The 20,493-nt window shown below is 39.5% G+C and overlaps 1 protein-coding gene across 9 annotated transcripts in view; it reads right to left on the minus strand.

The window, feature by feature from the left end:
- Nucleotides 1-20,493, minus strand: part of zmiz1a (zinc finger, MIZ-type containing 1a) — a 156,140-nt gene that overhangs the window by 115,056 nt on the left and 20,591 nt on the right. For all 9 annotated transcript variants that reach the window (XM_015346328.2, XM_015346330.2, XM_015346333.2 and 6 more), the window contains exon 2: nt 376-483. The gene's annotated coding sequence lies outside the window, so the exon portion shown is untranslated. The remainder of the gene's footprint in view (nt 1-375; nt 484-20,493) is intronic.

A 20,493-nucleotide genomic window follows, 5' to 3' on the forward strand; every position in this document is an offset into this window, starting at 1 on the left:
CTATTTTCATTAAAACAAACCAATAATAAGATTAATTAAACCTGAACCTGAACCTGAAACCTGAACCCTCACTGTCAACGGGCTAATCAAAATGACACTTCAGCATTATTGGACATGTCTAATTGACAAAGGATCACACACTCACACCGACAGAACAAAAACAACTATTTTGAGTAAAGTATAACATTAAAGAAGAAGAAGATTATAAAGAGGTTATAAATGAAGTGAATTAAGTTTTAAAGTCAAGGTAACATGCATAACACTTTTGATGTCACTTGGGGATTTAGATTCAATTACATCCACTGCCAGTGGCCAACATCATCTGTTACCTACTTCTAAAAAACAACAATAACAAAGGAACAAAAAGATTCCTACCTGTGTGCATTACACACCTGGAGTCTTCTGACCACCCCCCTTCCCTTCACATGTCCCGTTAAGGACACCCCTTCCTCTTTCCTCTTAACCTCTTCCAGGCAAGACGTACTGCAAATGAAAACAAACTGAGGTTAAAATCACTTATACACTTTAGCAAAAAATACGCCCAAAGAGAGATCCTCTTAATGATTAAAGACTTCTGCTATTTCCTAAAAATTGATAGATTGCCCTTCTAGATGCTATCATGGAGCCACTGTGTTGGTACCAATAAAAAAATCCTTATGAAGAGCATTTACAACAGTCTAATATTGTTGTTTCCCTCTTCACACGTCAGTGTAGGTAAAGAATATTCTCCTAAACACCCTAAACATTTACAGGAGTATGGGTTCACTGCCAAACCCAATTTGCATAGATCACAATTCACAGCAGATTGACAGATAAGCCTATTAACAGATGCCTTCTCTCTCGGTCTTCACCCACTGCCCTGTCTTCACTCTTCCAGCAACAGGAGACCTGTCCACAAGTGAGAAGCCCTCTAGCATGGGAAAGTGCTAACCATGACATCCTGCAGCTGTATATTATAACATCTTTGTTTTTACATATAGGTATAAAAAAACAGACATAAATCAAGTCACTGTTTCACTTCAAGCCTTTTTCAACAAATAAGATCCTTCTTGATATCTCAGCCATCATGTTTAAAGATCATACACCCCACGTGCAGAACCAATAGACAGCTCAAACAGATTGGGAAAAGGTCTTCATTCCGGCATAAGACTATCTGCTGTTCCAATATGCAGTCAGAAATTACAATCAGCACAATAAGTAAACATTTATGAAGAAATAAATGTACTGGAAAATTAGTTTCTCTAGCTGCAATTCAGCTTGTTGGTAAATCTGAAGAGGGAGAAAAGCACAGATAATTACAAATATTACGCAAGAACATGAAGTGTTTTAGGAACTGGTTCACTCGCGTCTGCTGATAACACCTTGATGAACACGAGTGTGCTCGGTCCAGCTCTACCCTTGTTGAGCACGTACGGACCCAGCAGCCCAGCCATGATCCAGATCCATGCTCACACGTATTGAGCCACTTAAATACCCCGTACACTGCAGAGGACTTGTCACACGTGCTCTAATTGACATTAATAATGTACCTTTTGAGTGATTAAGCTGAGCAAATCAACCATTTCCACTGAGAAAATGCCAACATGACAGATCACTATTTACATTTGCTTAGTTTTATGTACAGAGAAGCAAGATATTTAAATTTTCACAATAAGTGGCGTGCATAATCGCGACAATAGGTTCGCAGCTCAGCTCCATCTCATATTTCTAACAGTCTCTGGAAAACGAAGGTTAATTAGCCACCCCTGCTAAACTCACACCCTTCAAAAGTTATGAAAATGCTTTGTGTTAACAGCACGCCTGCTAAGCACACTGAAACACAAGCACAATCAATTGCACAGACATCAGGGTCCAGGTACGAATTACAACTGGCATGATGTTCCAATTCCTTATGACATACATTTAATTAAAAATAAAATATAAATAAAAGACTTCCATTTCCTCTTTTTTCATCCCTTCTTTTAGGTTCACGCCATCTTTAGACTCTAGGTATGGCACAGCAGTTTTTCCTCGATTTCAAACATGTAGCTGTGAAATCCTCAAAAAATTAAGCGGATTTAATGTACTTGATTTTAGTAACCATGACTGGGGCCACATTAGTAATTATGTTATCTGCAATCCCGGGAAAGAACAGGTTCCAGAGGCTTAGGCAGATTCTGCCCAAGAAGAAATATTTCTATTTGAGTCCCAGTACTGTATTTAAAAAAAAACAAGCTAGTTTATTTCCAGTATTAAACGAACTTAAGAAACAATATGGCATCAACCACTTAATGCATCAAATTTACTTTTACAATAATGAGACCTTCTACAGATAGAGGAATTAATTTGACAAACCAATATGTTTTTTAAAACAATATGTATTCTATAGACCAGAATTTCAAAAAAACTTCGCAATATAGCATCATTTGATCAGTGGAACATGCTTCTTGAAATGTGCATTTTCAAGAGACTTTTGAGAAGCATCTCTTTGGCAGACATGCCAGTACACACACTGGGAGCAATCCAGAGCTCTTTCCCGAACTGCACAGCTTTTCCACTTGATACCAAGACCTTCTGAGTTCAAGCTTTTTGTTTGCAGGGCAGAGCGAAAGCAGCCTAAAATATTCCCCTAGCCACAAAGTATGATTTTGTGTTCAGTGGGAGGTCCTGATCCCCTGTGGCCGCTGTTTTTTTCCACTGCAAGAGTTTAGGCGGCATTTTGCCCCAGCTGGAGCCAAGACTGTGAAGTGGGAAAGGGGAGGGGGGCTGTGTGTGTGTGTCTGTGTGTGGGGACGGATTCTTCTCTTTAAAACAAGGCTCCCAGGACACCTCTGTGCTATTCATCAACTGTTTTTCCGGGGCTGTGAAAAATCAATGCACTCCACACTGCAAACACTTCATAATGACAGGGGGGGGAAAAACTCTGCAACAAAATTGATTTGTTTAAGTACAATAATACAATTTAGCTCCAACTTGTAACAGAGCTTGAGATCCTAAAGACACACTCACATATAATAAAGCTATAAGCAGCTGATGATAAATGAAAAATATAAAAAATCACCAGGGTCATTTGAATAGATGGCTGTTTTGAGCTACAACAGTGGGAAACGTAAGAAATATTTCACATTTCTTCACATACACTTCACATACACTTATGGAAGAATCATGCTTGTGAAACTCACTCTCCACACATTTCAATGGGATTAGGTTCTAGCAAACACGGTGGCCAACATTTTGGGTGCAAGTTTTTCTTTTCTTCCTGATTGAGTCTCTCCACTTTAGGGTCATTACAGTATCTGGCTGAAAAACACTTTGCCTGAAACCTACTGGGGGCAATGGATGACAATGAAAAATCCAGTGAAATGCCCCTCCATAGGTACACCACTATAGAAAGCATTGTGGCCCAGCCTTGTGGCCTTAGTTTCATACATCCCACATTCGACACATCTTGATATCTCAGCCATCATGGATGCTTCATGTATCCAGGTTGTAAAAACTACTTGAACCCCTCTGCATTAACGTGCACACAACACCCACTACTATTTTTTTCTGCCAAAATAATATAGTTATAAATGAAGTATATGCATATCTCTTTTTCTGGCATGATTTCAGTAAGATTTACACGTGCTGGTGGAATTTTGACAGCTAACAAGCTAACATTTACCCAAAAAATTACATTTCCAAGCAACACGCACAGTGTTTAATGAGGACCTTATACTACAAATTCCATAGCAAATATTGTAGATGTAATTATAAAAAAAAACAAGCACCTGGTACGAATTACATGAATCGTAAGTGTTGTATTAATCATAAAGTTTATAACTTACACATAACATTATCTCTTTCACATCGCACAGCTCCTGTGAGTATTCTGTCATTAACCGTTCACTTCTGTTTTTCCACCTATCTTCTTCCTTCACTCTACACCAAATGGCAGGACAGCAATATCTCCTATTGCACACAGCTCTTCATCAATTCATGCAAATGATGGCCAATCACACGAATGGACCATTTAAGAGAGTTTAAGAGAACGTGCTGTTAGCGTGTAATATCTTCACATTAACACTGACCAGTATTAGATCCAGGTGTCTTTAATTATGCAGTATAGGGTATAGTGCTTTGAAAGGAGAAACAGTCAGACTATATATTTATCTACTGAACATTTCAGCTTTGCATGAATACTCAAAACCTGTATGTTCTTTTAGATGACCTTCTAAAAGCAATGCTGCTAACTCCCAAAACCCTTATTCCCAGCCTGCAATCATGTAGTACTTAGTGTGTTGAGACTCATATCTTGTAGATTTGCCCAATAAACAAATGACAATCAGGGCACTTTGGAGTGGATCAGCTAGTAGAGGCTCTCATTCGGAATTCAGGCAGAGCCCTAAAGTCCAGGTACCTCCAGCTGACAGCTGACAGGGACTGGGATGACCCTAGATGCAGTGCACAATGAGCCAATCACGACACAACTTTGACACCTGGAACCAGCCTGCCAGTTCTAGTGTGATCCATCAAGGGATGCATCCTTGCTCCTGACAGTGCTCACTCTCCTGTAGGTCTGCATGTTAAATGTCAGGATCTGAGGAGAGCCTTCATAGGCCTCATGTCCCTTAAGTGGGGGGGGGTTAAAATAATAATTGATCCAAAGACATAAGAGGAAAAGACATAAAATGGCAAGTATTACTTTCAAAATGGTTCATGCTTTGGGTTATATTTTCACCAGTAAATTTACTCTGACAACATGACAACCAACACACGCACAAAAACATGACTCCATCTCTTATCTACGGCTCTTAACTCCAGAGAAGGATGTTTGCTTTCCAGCAGGCATTCACTTCGAAAAGTATTATAATGTGCACAATGAGGGTATCAGGTCGTTGAGGCGTGACTAGTTGATCAGAACACTCTTAAGATAACTGCATGATGTGTCAGTTTTATGAGGCCATTTGCTTTACTTGCCTGGTAATGGGATGTGAAGAAAATCATATGACAATATAAAACAATGAACCACCTTAAAGGCTGTTGTACCCGATATGTTTAATTGAGTCCTCCTGGAATCAAATAACTTATACTTAACAAACACAAACACAACAGATAAATCACGCTTTCTGCCCTGCTAACAGGAGGCTTCTCAGTGTGAAAAATTGTCATTATATATAAAAGGTGCTTTTGAAGTCATTCTCATTTTCTGAGGACAGGGTCCTCCTGATGGCCATCGTGGAGACGAGATGTTCGAACCCCTGCCGAGACGGCAGAAAATCAGCAGTGCACAAACCAGCAAAGCCCACCGCGGCTCATCCCTGAATGCTGGGAGACCGAGAGCTGAGCACCAGAAAATGTGCGCATTATATAGCCTAGTCTTTCATTGCATTGTCCTAATTTGCAAAAATTTACATTTTAATTACAATAGGTTTCTTCAAACTGCAAATTGGCATAGAAAAATCTGATTCCTTTTTCCACACTCACCACCTTTGAAAAGAAAATCGACGCAGCACACCCAACTCACTGTGGGAGCACATACTGGAGCTCCACTATACTGTGTAGTGAAGCGTAGCACAAAACTTCCACATCACACACGGTAGACACTTGCTTTCATGGCACACTGCCGCATAATTGAAACACTTGTTACACCAGGCACTATAACACTCAAAACACAATTTAGTAGAAAAATGACAGAGAGGATGGTTGCCTGCTGTAGCAAATCCGGCCAGACTCACTACTTAAATACGTGCCTCCCAGTCATGACGGTGCTTTAGCTTGCATGCAGTAGGCTAGCGTGGGCCGTGCTATCCCCAAGTCATAAAAAGAGATGCAAAGATAACTTCTGTTGAAGTCTGTAACATGCGCAGCTTTGCAATCCTAGCTATCTGACAATTACATATTCTCTACAACGACTTCATTTTATGAAGCATGGCTACACCATTGCGAATTTTAAACTCAGAAAACTTAAAAAGGACAATGCCACACAGAAGAAGTAAACATAAATACAGACATCTTTAGATGCTTTCAGCCTCACGGATATGAATCTGATCATTCTGAAGTCGAGGGCTATTCTGGAAAAGGCCCTGAGGAGGCCTGAACAAAGACAAGGCAAATAACTCTTTTAGCTGTTGCCTTGAAAGCAGTTTTACAAATGCTGCGTGGGAGTTTTAAAAACAGGTCTGAATCAAGCACGATATAATTTCGCATGAATTATTATGTTTCCAGCGCAAGGCTCGAGGAAAGTGTTGTGTGCGTCGGCCCTTTGATTACCTCTACGCACAAAGATGTGCTTCCAGTTGTCACTGCCTGGAATACAAGCAGAGATGGGTCTTCTACAGGTTTCCTGTCGCTGGCACATTGTAGATCATTTAAGATAATACCAGAGATGCCGGTTTTGTTTTTAACGATTAAGGCTTCAAAGGGAACCCTACAGACATGTTTATACTTAAAAAGTAACAGTGAAAACTTTTATGTGCAGCTTAAAACAAAATTGAGAATGTTATAGTTCCTAAAAGCTTGCCTTGGATGGCTTTGGACTGGCAGCAACAATGTCCTTATTTGCAGTAGCAGCCATTTCTCCTGCAGGAGCTCTAAGAGCTGGTACTATAAGCAGAGCAGATCTCTGCTTCAGCTTAGCCTACTTTAGAATACAGGGCTGCCAGATGTGTTTTGGCTTCATCATTACTCCTAGTGGAGAAATTTTCTACTTGTAAGGAGACTATTAATACTTAAAATCTCCAAACACCTACCATGTTGCATTGGGATGGTATCTGAAATAATGTTTTCCAATTAAACCCCTTGAGGACCAAGGATGCCCAGGACTTGAGCAGGTCTTTGAGACACCAAAAAGCCATCTTGGTGATAATATCTACAGTATGCAGAGGACTGTGATTGCCCATACATAAAAAGCTACTTGCATTACAAATGGCTTTATGTTACACAACAACTGCAATATAAGAGTCAAACATCACTTCATTTACCTCACGAAATGTATCTGTATGCAATGTTCTTAAAAAGTAATCCCACTCCCATCATTGTCAATGAGCAAACAGGGGCACAGGATCTATTCGTTATAAGAACAACAATTGCATTTTATTTATGAGCGCTTTTCAGGAAACTCAAATGCAAAGCTATCGGCAAAACTCCCCGCTTTATTTTTTTTTCATGCCATTACATTAACAGGAAAATTAAGGATAAGATTATTAACCATTGTAAAATGCAGGCTCATTTAGTAATCCATCCTTTACATTTCAGTGATCCTTTCAGATACAGTAGCTCAAGGAGTTACCAGTGCTGTAATTAGCAATGGCTGCTCTTTAAAATAGGATCTGCATAGCAGTAACTGCAAATTATGCAGCATTTTGCTATGCTAATCCAGGTAATTTGCTTCACGCTGTGCACACTTCCCCAATGTCTTATTAAGCGATTCATTTTCTCACATTAGTCATTCACTCATGTCACAAGTATATTTTACATATGCAAAAAAAGGTCTGACATATATCAAAATGCATTTCTTTTTAAATCAATCACAACAATTTCAGAAACTACCCTCCAAAATATTAACGTGTATTTCGTGTACAGCTTCACTACAGAAATGGTGCTGGTTCTTTCCCAGATTATTCCTTTTTCCTTGTGGGAATATCCAGATCTGCACTTGGAATCCAAAGAATACTGCCTGTGATGGAAGAGCTGGTACACAGAAGCCTTCCTGACTGGAGGTATCTGTTTTAGAAGCTTTGCCTCTTCTGAATTGCTCATGACAAACATTGCTGAGATACACTGTAAACACAGGCTAGCAAATTGTTACCTGAATATATAGCCATATTTAGGTTCTAGTATTCCACCTCTAATGATCTGAAAACAAAAGGATAAAGGCAGTTGTACAAGTGGTTGAACTTGAACCAATAATTAGATTATATCCCTTTTTAAATTAAATCACTGGGCTTAATCTAGAGGGGGCTATTGAGTCATTAGCGCTCTTTTATTCTTCGTGGATCCTTTTAGAACATCTCTCTTTTCAAAGCTTAAGTTAAACCCCGTTTAGCCAGATGCAGCTAATTTGACAGCTCAGTTCTCTTATGTTTCCCAGCCGTCTCGGGGAAACGGTCACAGTTGCTGAGAAACAGTCACACTGTTGACTATACGGTAAAATCACTAGCAGGTATGGGCAGATGCACACAGCACAGGGAGATCTGCAAAACAAATTCAGCTCCAGTGGCAGTTAGTCCATCTAGGCCACCCCCAGCAATCCACCCTCCCCTCCTCATGTCTGTAATTCACACTAGAGAATAGGCTATCTGTGGAGTTATCAGTGGCAAATTTAATGAATCTAATGGCAGAAGGAGCTCTTTTCTAGGCAATTACTATATAAAGGAGAATGTAAATGAGCCCTGATCTGTCACACAGAATAGCTGAGGACTAGTATTTGCATTTTAAACCTCTCCCTCTCACCCTCACATTGTGTCGAGAGAGAGAGAGAAACTGGATAACAAGCGACAATCCTAAGAAAACATGGAGCCCGATTTCCCAAGCTCATTTCTGGGCTGTGAATGGCTCCCTGCCCCCCACTCCAAATGTGCATGCCCATTTTTGTGAAACAATGCGGTTTTGGACACTGAATTAATTTATACTACTACTACTGCACAGAGGTGTCGATTTCTTTGCTTAAAGAATATATTTTTACCCTTGTAAGAGGAAACAAAAGGGTCAGCCAAGAGCCAGTGACTGCTTTCTGTGCTTGGCAAATAAACCACAGAGTGCTCCTCTTCGTTTTTACGGTGTTTGATCAAGCCGTTTAGATTGAGTACAAACGTGAAAGCAATCAATTTTAAAATGCAGTGTTTAGGTGGGTGTCAAATATGTACGTCTTCTTCTTATGTGTTCTGAAAATTTTCCAAGACCTCTCAGCATATTAAAGCCCTGAAAGAATCTTTCACTACTAATTTATGACATGTAATGCATATTTCCCCTATTACTAAACTGAACCACAGAATTGTGATACTTGTGATACAGTGAAACAGAGAAATAAAAGACATATTTGAAAACAAAAAGTAGGTCATTCTAAAAATATTTAAACAGAAAAAAAAATGTCTAGCTGCTCAACAGGTTTTAAAGCTTATGTGCAGCATATTTTGGATGACAGAAATGTAATCCCAGGCCGATTTTTAAAACCCTGAAAAAAGAGAAGCAAATGGCAAATTACAGGGACAGATTTTCATCAAAATGCCACACGTGGTCAGGTGTACGATTCATAAGAAAAGCATTAAGTGAGCATAAGAGGAAAAACAAGTACTCCTTGCATGACTAAGATGAAATAAAACTTAACAACAGAGGCATAACCCAGGAACACCTTGCACTAAGCCCTGTGGTGACCCTTGGTGATAAGAAGGTAATTAATCTCTTCAGAAATCAATTCTAGCGATTTCAAGGGATTTTGCTCAATTGTCACGCCTAGACATGAGATGCTTTTTTATATATTTAACATTTTCTGCACTGTTTCTCCAGCTTGGAGTTGCTATTGTGCTTGTTTTAGAATCAAATAATGTTCCAATTAAACAATTCTAACACAACAGGATATCCAATATCCTTTTTCTTCTCCACAAAGTAAATCAAAGCGTAAAGATGCCGACTCCTTCTTTCTAACAACTTGCCACAACTGTCATATCCCAGACTTTTCGAAACTTAGAACAAAAAAGGACTTCAAGGAATAAGTTCTAGTTAGGAACAAAGTCTTTTTGGGCTTGCATAATTTGGTTTAGCACCCATGAGCCAAAACTGGATTTTTTTTCAATTTATTTCAACTGGAAGTTTGTTCTTGAATCTGCAGCGTAGAGGATAATGTGAGCCCAAGCCTTAGGCTACAATGTAATAACTCAAAACAGAGCTGGCAACGTAACTAAAAAAAAACAGAAACATCACTTGGGACAACCTCCAACCAACTTTTAAAGACTAACGTCCTCTAACCCTTAAAATTATTGGGGATAATTAGAAAACATAGCTTGAATGTACCATAAAATAATACTAAAAAAATCTTTGTGTATTTAAAAACTGTTTCTGAAATTAACTAATCATCTAATGTGAAACACAACAGGGTACTACCCCACAAAAAAAAAAAAAACATTTCACAATTGACTTGTATAAGAGTTTGAATATGAAAAAGTACCTGTGTGCAGAAGTGCCCGCTCATTGAGTACCATATGCGTGTCTGGGTGATAAACCCAACACAGGCTCCATTAATAATATATTAACATGAAATATTTTTAAAGCTGTATTGTAATTGAAAGCTGTCAGAAACACATGCATGTTGTATCAGTTGCATGACGGAACTGATATTTATTTTATTTGGTCAGGTACAGAACAGAGGGAAGGCAACATCTTGAACACACAGTAATCTCTACAGGCTTTTGCTATTTTTACTTGAAGTGATCATAGTAATTCAGGAGGTACAGTAAGGGCAGTGAGACCACCAGAATGTGCTGGTGGCCACGTGCTGAGGCCACCCAAAAGATTGGTCTCTATATCCCTGAATTAAAAGCTGACAAGGCTCCCTGTCCAGGAGCAGACCTGCCCCCAGTCCACCTTTCCAAAGATCTTGGGTCTTCCTTCCTTGATGTTTGCCACCACAGGGGCTTGTTACTGGCTAGGTTGACAGTCGCCTGTTGCCCTGGATCTGTGAGACAGCTCTCTTCTCCTTACAAAAGTCCCATCATTTACATCCTTGAAGCCTGGCTGAGTGACAGCTCCCCGCAATACTGCATAGCAATTACACCCATAACACTTGGCACCGTTAACAAAATAAACGTACTCTCACAAATGTGCATTACCAACTCAGTTTATGGAACAATTTGAATATGAGCAAGCAGAATTGTTCTCACAATTAAATAACTTGATTGAATTTTTCATTTTTCTCTTGCAGAATTAATTTCAGTTCCTCAGCATAGGCCTTATTTTTTTTTCCTGCACAGAATTATAAAGCATTTGGGAGGATAAAACAAAAAATTGAGGCCAAAAAATGACTGCGTACTAAGGCAGCAGTAGCTGTACAGTTAGTATAATCAAAACAATTTGCGAGTGAGGGACACACTTCCCCCATTTTGCTCAGTGATATCCTGCTCCAGATGATTAGGAGTGGTTTTCACTTATGTGAATCAGCCAACCTCAATGATTTCACATGGAAAACAATTCAGATTCCATACTATCAAGCTCACCCAGACGTCTAACAAGGCAAAACATTCTTGCACACAAATACCATAGCCACAAGAAAATAGAAACAGAAAAAGTTACCTTTAATGATATTCTGTTTAAATTCCTAATGGAAATGACTTCACCCTATTAACTTCCTCAGCATTACAGCTGCAGAAATTATTGGCACTCAGTATGTAGAACAATGTTATTCATTAATTTACTAAGCACATTAAGTACTGTTTGTTAAACTGTACTTTGTCCATGATACCTCATCTAAGTGCACTGAACACTCAATCATCTTAGCAAGTGGTAGTTAAGACTTCCATATGGGATGATTACTTCAAAGAACAAGGAGCTAATACTTAAGTCGGTACAACTGCACAGGTTGAAACCATAACCTTGTTATAGCTGGAGTATCTACAAATGTGAAGCTCCCAGAAGCTGCCAAGACAGCAGCAAGCATTCACAAGACCAATGGAGGACTGTTGAAGAAAGTTGCAGACTACTAACATCAATTTTTTCCCCACTTTGAGTCCTGCCCAGCTCCAGTTTGCATCCACTCTCATAAAAGACAATGTAAACTTAGCCAGCTCTTCACCACTTCAAGTCTTCTTCGGAAAAGACAGTTACAAAGTCAAGACAATTTCTAATTTCAAGGAAAAACTGCAATGAGTCGCTTCAAGAGGACGAAAATTCTCATGTTAAAACGCTGTTGAAACGGAAAAAAAAACAACCTGATGTAACCACTGCTCGGGCATTAGAATGAACTCAACTGTTTTTTTGCAGATTTGTGACAAAGAAAAGCTGAATTTGGTGAATCTACTGGTTTTAATTTCAATCTTGTGACATGTATTACCTGGAAAATACACAGCTGGCAATAATTTCCTGCTCTGGACATCTGTGCAATATATTAGGCAAGCTGTAATTATTGCCTTCTATCACCATTATTTTTAATAGCGACTGTGACAGTATTCCTTGTGCAGAGACAGGTTTCACACTGGATAAGAGAGACAGATGATTGCCATCAAGGGCCTCTTCATGTGACAGCAGAATACCAGTAGAAGAATTCCGTAACAGTTATTAAAGAAAGACTTTCAGCTTCAAGACCACTGCTTCATTGGACCAGAACCAGGTCATAGAGAAATGGAGGATCCATTTTTAAATGACTAGAGCAATTACAATTTTCAGATGGTTACAAGGGTCTCATATCTCTTACACACACTGCACTGCAGCAAGTCACTGAATTTGTAGAACAGAAATACAGATTTTTGTGGTCTGTACAAATACTGCTTTCTGTTGTCAGCGACCGTCGCTGTTAGTACAAAAAAATACATCCCTTTACCCTTACAAAATTGCAGTGTTCATGGGAGGGAAACCATAAGTACAGGAACTTCTTTGACAGTTTCTGCGACCAAAGGCTATACGAGGAAAAGAACAGAAACTTTTCTTAGCCAGTTCCGTAAAGAAATGCCACAGTTAAAGAAACTACTTTCCAACAAGCTGTCCTTTCCTTCACCGCACAAGCAAAAGCACTTGTAACTGCAAGGGTGCCAACTTGTTTCTGCATGTAATGAGGACTGGCAGGCACTTTGATCCCCTCTGAAGCTTGTCTTCTTCCATTGCTGTGACTCGCTGGAGGTCCCGTCCGTGCACCAGACTCAGAAACTGCACATTGTCTGCACATATCAATCCGAACCGCACGTCAACAGTTGTACTCTCGAGCAGGGGTGTTCTGAAACAATCCCCTTTCTTTCAAATTCCCGATGAACCACCCAACTGTTCCTGTGCTTCTGTTAAATGAAACACATGGAGATTTTGTGTGGTTGCTGTGGTGAAAGTGTACAGTTTAGATACTGTCCCAATAAGCAGAGAAACACATTAAGGCTTGGATTCCAGTGCGTACCCTTCAGGTCCAGAACAATAGGTGTCTGGAAGCGATTCTTAGTCAAACAATGGCAGGATGGCATGGGGCTGGCAACAGGCGCTGCCACAGGATCTACTCAGCAGTCAGGAGAAACATGGTTTAAAACAAATATGCACCCTCCTCCTTTTCCTCTTCCTGGTATCTTTCATGTTTCTTGGCAGTAATGAACACTACAATTCAGGTGTAAGCTCTGCTTCTGGTTTAAACTCACACCAAGTCTTATATTTCATCAGGGAGAGAATAGAACGCGTTGCACCAGATCAAACCCTTTTCCTGCATGCTTTTTTTTTTAGCAAAGCAATAATTTTAACTCAGCGCTTTTAAGTGCTTTTCCGGTGCCACTAAAGGACATGTTAAGCTCTGCAACATTTTGTCACGGCATTGTATTGTTTAGATGTAAGAAATGTGTATTTTGTGAGCTAAAATAATTTTTAAAAATCCCCACACCCTACAGTAGGATTCTTATTTCCTAGTTGATCATCAATTAAATGAGGCATGAAAAGTCAATGCTGCGTCTCTAAAACAATGGTTTTAAGCAGGCATTAGAAATTTGGAAAGGACAGCTGTTTGTTAGGGACTGCTTAAGAATGCCAACAAAAAACAAATGAGACAATTTAAACATTCTAAGATACTTTATTCAAAGTTAGCTTTCATATTTGACAAAGCATACAGTACAACAGGCCATTTCTCACTCTATCTAGACAAACGCCCATTTATTCCTTTGCAAAACATCAGCATTACGCAGCAGTTATCTGAAATGTCAGTGTGTAAAAAAGTGCCAAGGCTCTGCTTGAAGGAATAATTCCTACACAGCCCCTTATCAGTCAAGTCAACTGAAAAGAGAAAATCTGACACACATCCTCTGTCTCCTGTGACAAGTATGGGTGAAGAGATAACCTGTCCGGACCAGAAATGAAAATTTTATACACTAAAGCAACGGTTTCATTCTGGAACTTCAGGCTGGTCTCACAACACATCTGTCAGAACTCCAGTTTTCCCATTTTTGGTTTTGATTCAGTGAACATACCCCAAACTCAACTGAAACTGGGAAACCCTGCTTACACATTAATACAGCCATTCAAGCACAGGTGAAATGCGTTAGTTTTAGTGTAATGTAGACAATAACAACCACAGTTATTAAACTGTTATTTGCACTGTTTACGTTGGTATCTTTATAGAAAGATAAAACATACAGACTTTGAAACATTACATGTTTTTGGCTCCATCTTGATTAACTGGTTATTCTTGACTGAGCTTGATACATTCAAGCGACTGGTACTTGAGCACCAAATGATCTCATTAGTGAGAGCTGATTGGGCACAGGCGATCGGGCGACCTAACCTGTTGACTGTCAGCCCTGGTGAAGATCGGGAAAGAAAAACACAACAAGGAACCAATATGCTCCACTCAGCAAAAGAACAAGGCCTCTGTGCCACCAGCATGTTGGAGGCTCGTTCACAGCCAGCAGTTCCTAACCTGCCAAACACAGTCTGTCAATGGTAGGCAATGATCTGGGAGAAGACCTGCACTATTTAGGCTGACAACCCAAGAACCTACCTGGAGAGAAACAGCTAAAAACCACCCAAAGAAACAGGAATCATACAAAAGATTACAGAGACGTCATTCGGCACCATCTACCTGTTTAACAGTTAAGTGCTAAGTAACTAGGAGCTAATTGATCCAAGCATCTAAACCAGGCTTTTCTTGAAAGAAGCCAGAGTACTGCCTTCAACAACAGAGAAGTAGAGGAGTTTATTGCCATATGTACATTTACATTGGAACTCTTATTCGCACTGATCTCTCGGGACATGCACAGTACACCAGAAGACACCAAACAATGTAGACAATACATTACAAACATAATAAATAATACAACCAGAACAATAAATATGTAGCAGTGAGAGAAAAAAAAGAACATGGTCGACCGTGCAAAAAGTACAATGCCTCAGACGTGCACTGAGTCTGAGGCTTTGCAGTTAGCCGTTAAGATGCGTACTGCAGTAGGATAGAAGAAGAGTACTACTTTCCGCTTGTATTCTCTGTTTCACATTTCACTATTTGTTCTAAAAAAGCCCACCAGGTTTGTTTTTGAAGATTATGAGCACATGGATCAGGTCACCTCATAATCTCCTCTGTTCAAGACCAAAAGAGTTCAGTTCATTCAGCATGTCAAAATAGGACCTTTCTTTAAATCCCCAAATGCATCTGCTTTCACTGGTGTTGGTTAATTCCAGAGTTGCAATGCCTCAGCTCACAACTCCTCTGGTAGTGAAAGTAGTGGTAGTGAAAGACTGAAATGAACAGTGCTACCCTTATCAAGTCCCAAGACCTCATTTGACTGAGCCTGCCCTTCCTGTGGACTCATTCTGATGTGACAACATCCCAGCAGGACAATGGATGTAACAGTGTTGCTAGAATTGAGTCAGACTGAACATCTGGGCAATGAGCTGGGTGAATCTGTGACATCTAGGGCTCAGAGACCAGTAAACAAGAATACGCCTGTCCAAGCTGTAAGAGAGGAATGAGACAGAATCCCACAAGGCAACTGCAATGTGGTGCAAAGCACGTGTCGCGGGTTTCTATTCATTGCCCATACAAAAGGGTAGAGATTTGTCTTTGGGATCACCATAAAAAAAACGAGAAAACAAAATAACACAACATAAAATACACAACAAAAACTAACAATAGTCCTAGCCATACGGCAATACCTATAGGCATGCTCACTCTCCCATATTACACTATCATTATATTAATCCGATAGGTTCATACAGGGAACAATCACTTATTGAGCTGCGTTTGTAAGACCTACAACAGTGGCCACACGTAACACTAGCCTGTAAGACCCCATGTTTACTGAGCTTGTTGATGACAATATTAATCAGCAAAATGAATTTACTGTCATTTAGTAAATTCAACTTATTTTCTCAGTATCATTCTGAATTTGTTGCACCTCTAGCCTAAGTGTCTTTTCATGCTCAGTATAACAAGTATATATACAGGAGGCACAGATCTGTGTTCAAGTATTAAATCCAAAATAGATTCATATTCAAGTGATAACTATAAACAGGAGAAAAAATAACTTGTATATAAAGTCTTGGGGGGAAATAATGGAAAAATTATAATGGCCTGATGTGTTGGACTATTTAACAAGTTCATATATTTTGCAGAATATCCAATTAAGACAGATAACTACATTTGGTAATAACAGTGGGCAAGGCAACTGAGAACATAATATTACAGAAAACCTATCCACAAGAGATGGCGATGAAGCCTGAACTGTAAGAACTTTTCAAAAGTTTGCAAAACTAAATTTAAGAATTGCAACATGTAAGCAAAAAGAAAGAGGAAAAGTGCTGAACAACACACATTTGATTAACCGGTGTTTTAGATAAACAAGGAAAAAGCTCTCCCATTGGGGATATCTATCTCACTATACTGCCCACAAATAAAGTAACCTGTTGTAATACATGTCTTACTGTGATTTTTGCAATATACACACTTAATATACAAATACATTATACTGTATATTATAAAGGTAACTTTTTGCTAGTCCTGTGCATGTATATCATTAACTTTTATTAATCAGAACACCTGCTGATAGCATGAAAACTACTGCATGTAAAAGTATTTTCGCAATGACTGTTAGACATGCATGTGTTATGTTTTAGCATTGGTGTATTTGTATTTAGAGTCTGCCGACACTAGATTGCAGACTTTCTTAACCACAAATGAGCAGGAGTACTTTTGGAAGGACAGATTTCCCTACTTTCCAGGTCTACTTGGTGCAACACAAGCTAAGACAGTCCTTTACAGCATCCCCGTGACTGCATGGGTCTCAGCATGGGTTTAGCAGGATGCCATTCAGTCCCACCCTTGGTTGATATCAGCTGCATTACTCATGAGATAACAAAATATTTTATATAGCACTGATAAAAACAAACCGATCCAAGTCTGTTTTCAACTTCAATGCTTGGTTGGATGCTGAGATTTAGAGATAACATATTAACCACACAGAAATTCACACCTTGATGTTAACATTTGCCAACTTCTTTTTATTGTCCCATCTTACGTCCCACCTTCTGATAATGATATTCCTTGGAATTCACGCCTGCATGCTTGAGACCTGCAAAACTCATCCTGGGATCAGATCTCGGTCTCGGAGGCCGAGTCCCCACCTCAAACCACACAGTGCCGAATTCTGTTATGCCAAAAGGCCAGACTTTTGTTGTGAGAGAATTAAGGGGGTTACATCACTGCTCCAAACCTATCTAAAAGTACACAAGACATAGCATCAGTGCAGCAAATCCAGGAATCTAGCTGCTGTTTCTCAGGCATGTACTAAGGTCCAATCTAAATTGTGCCTCCACAGAGCAGGGGTGAATTTGGCCACCCCAAATGATTTGCCCTTCTTTTTAGGGAATTCTCAAAACTACTGGGCATCCTAAGAGGATACATCACCTTTACAGGGTCACCAAAAGTGCCCCCGTGCATACTTAACCCTTTCTAGCTCTGGGGCTTGAAACACTGTGGTTTTTAATGTGAAATCTCTAACTTTAAGAACAACACAGTTCATCATGTTTGGTGCCCATCCAATAACAGGAAACAGTTGGAACCTGTCCCTGGGTTAGGATGTCAGATGGGGATGAGCACATACTCTGCTTCCCCCGTCTGGGCCATCAGTCCATTGAGGGCCATGGAAAGTCAGAAGCTAGACTAGCCGGTGTATTTAGAAGAGCTGGGAGAAAGCCAGTGCATCCAGTAAAAAGCACTGTGAATCAGGGAAGACCAACTGGACCCAAGTCCCAGGAACAGTGATCCAGAGACACTATCCATTGAAACCCCTGCTTTTGGTGCTTAAAGTACAAAATTTAATCCCTTTTTTACACAAACAGAAAACAAGCCTCTGCCCTTTTATTTCCCCAACAACGCAAGAGAAGACTTCTCCTGTGTTTGCTGCAGTTTGTGTCTGTCTAGTTGTATTCCAGAGCACCGAGTTATCTCCGTTGTCTGGCGGAGATGAGTTTGTTGTATGTTCTGCACATCGGTGGCTTTGCTTCCTGCACGCCATGTCAAAAAGGCTTTGATAATGGCCTTGTTTGTTTACATTCCCCAATCACTGCAGCTTGAGTGACACGAGTTCCTTCCTCCTTTTCTACCTATTGAAGGCAGCTGGCTAAGACAGGGCTGCAAGGGCATATTCCATACCATCCGAAAAGCTGTCCTCAGGCAAGCAGGCAAATTAGCTTCCAATCATGCGTATAACAAATGTAGGTATTCAAAAGCAAAAGTGTGATGTAACAAGCAGTGACTTCCTTTTTAAAATCACATTGTTTTATTTCTGAGGGCATGGTATTTATGACATCCAAAACTACCCACCCCAAAAAATAATTTAGACTGCAAACATCTCAATTGACTCAGTTGGAGAACAGCCACTGTAAAGGGATCCTTTACAGTGTGCAATATAGCCACCAGAGGGTTAGGAAAAGGTGGTGACATATTAAACCTAAATATATAACTAATGTTACTACAGTAGCTTGGATAGAACATAGCTTAACTCACTATATATTCACATTTTTAATAATAACATCTTTAAATTATGTCAGCCATCCCATTGTTAAAACTATATCTGGGGAAAGCCCATTCATGTCCTGCAATATGTAGTATAATCATTTTCAAAGACTGTTTTGTCTATAAAGACTCCTGTAAGCAAGGGGACAAAGTGACCATGCAGGCCTGGTCTGAAAACCGCCCTGTCCAGCCACAGACAAGGAATGTTGTTTTATTTGTGTGAGAGACTTTGCAGAATGATATTTTCTTAGACAGATACGATAAACTTGAGGTTGCAAAATGGTGACTACGATATTTCATGTGGCATCAAAATACTGAAAGTGCTTTGAATTATTGATAGCCTTTGAGCAGGAAGATTTTAAGCAGCTCTCCTCCTATTATCAATCATTCATGCAGTTTCCATTGAAAACACTTCACTCCTGAAGTATCAAATCACACTTGAAGGAGGCAGAGGACCTAGAGACAAAGATGTCACTTAATTTGAAGGGCTAAAATATATTTCAAGAGAATGCTCTCCAGACGATTAGTGAAATCATGTTGATATAGAAAACTACATGATGTTCTACACCAGAAAATTAAACTAAGATGCAATTTAGACTTGTTATGAGTCATGGACAATATAATCTCTTATCTCTTTATTTAAAAATATCTGAAACAGGCTATGACTTAAAAACAATCAAATACAAAATGCTTATGTAAGTAAATGAAAATGTTTAATTTCATTCTTTTGCTAGTACCAAAACAGTAAGATTAAAGTAACATATTATTTAAAAAATGAATTAGGACTTAGAACTGATGAGTATGGTGCTCACAATGTTGTACAATGATTTTTTAAGATGGATATTTACATTTAGTCCTTAGAGAAAAGGGGGCAATACAGAGAGGTTTAAAAATGAACTGCCATTTCCATTCGATTAGGGTACAACTTCAACAGACAGCTCACTTAATCAGACTTCTTGGTCCTTCTCTTAAATGGAATTGTGAACGTTTTGTGCAAAGTCCTTAAGTGGCAATCTCCAATTACCTACTGCATGCAAGTACTCATTTAAGTGGAACAGTGCCATTTCATCATTACAGTCAAGCTGCCCCATCAAAAGAGAACAGGCAGCTAAACAGCAGAGCGTGGCACCAGCGCACCACAGGGGGCATTTTGAGCCTAAGTAAATTCCTGGATTTGTCTGGGAAAAGATCAATTTCCTTGCAACTAAAGGTATATCATCTGTGTTTGTGGCTGCACTCAGAGAAAAGGGCCAATTTTCCTTGATTAATTTGCCACAATTATTTGTCAGGGCAATTTTCTCATTCTAAAGCTCATCAACAACTGTCACTGGATAAAATATTGAAGGTGAAAAATTTACTCGGGGTCTGCAGGAAAATTTCCATCATGTTGCAGTGCAGGCACAAAGCCTCCGAGACCATTGTTCTTCAACAATGGATTTGTGAGGCAAGAATGAGGGGATTATTTTATTCAGCTTCTAGTCAAGTGGCCAATTCATTCAGCAATCAATATTAATCAACGGGCTGGCACCTTCCGAGATATCAGACAGCATTTAAATCCTTCCTACAGCTGCAAGCGACTCCCATATCAAGGCTTAACCTGAAGCAGCTCTTTTATTTTCCTTAACGCCAACTACAGATCCAATTGCAGCATCCTACAAATTATTAACCTGCAGTATTAGAGACACAGACACCACATGAGATGACATCATAGGAGAAGCAAGGTGCTGATTGGAAAGTTTTAGCAAGACGGGGGAAATGCTAATGCAAGCTTTGTTCTAGAAGATGAATTTGAACTCAACTGGGAAAGATTGAGTTTTTTCCCCACATTCAGTGATACAGTACTATAATCTCTGCTA

This window comes from Lepisosteus oculatus, chromosome 4 (genome assembly GCF_040954835.1).
Source record: "Lepisosteus oculatus isolate fLepOcu1 chromosome 4, fLepOcu1.hap2, whole genome shotgun sequence".
In the NCBI taxonomy this organism is placed as follows: Eukaryota; Metazoa; Chordata; class Actinopteri; order Semionotiformes; family Lepisosteidae; genus Lepisosteus; species Lepisosteus oculatus.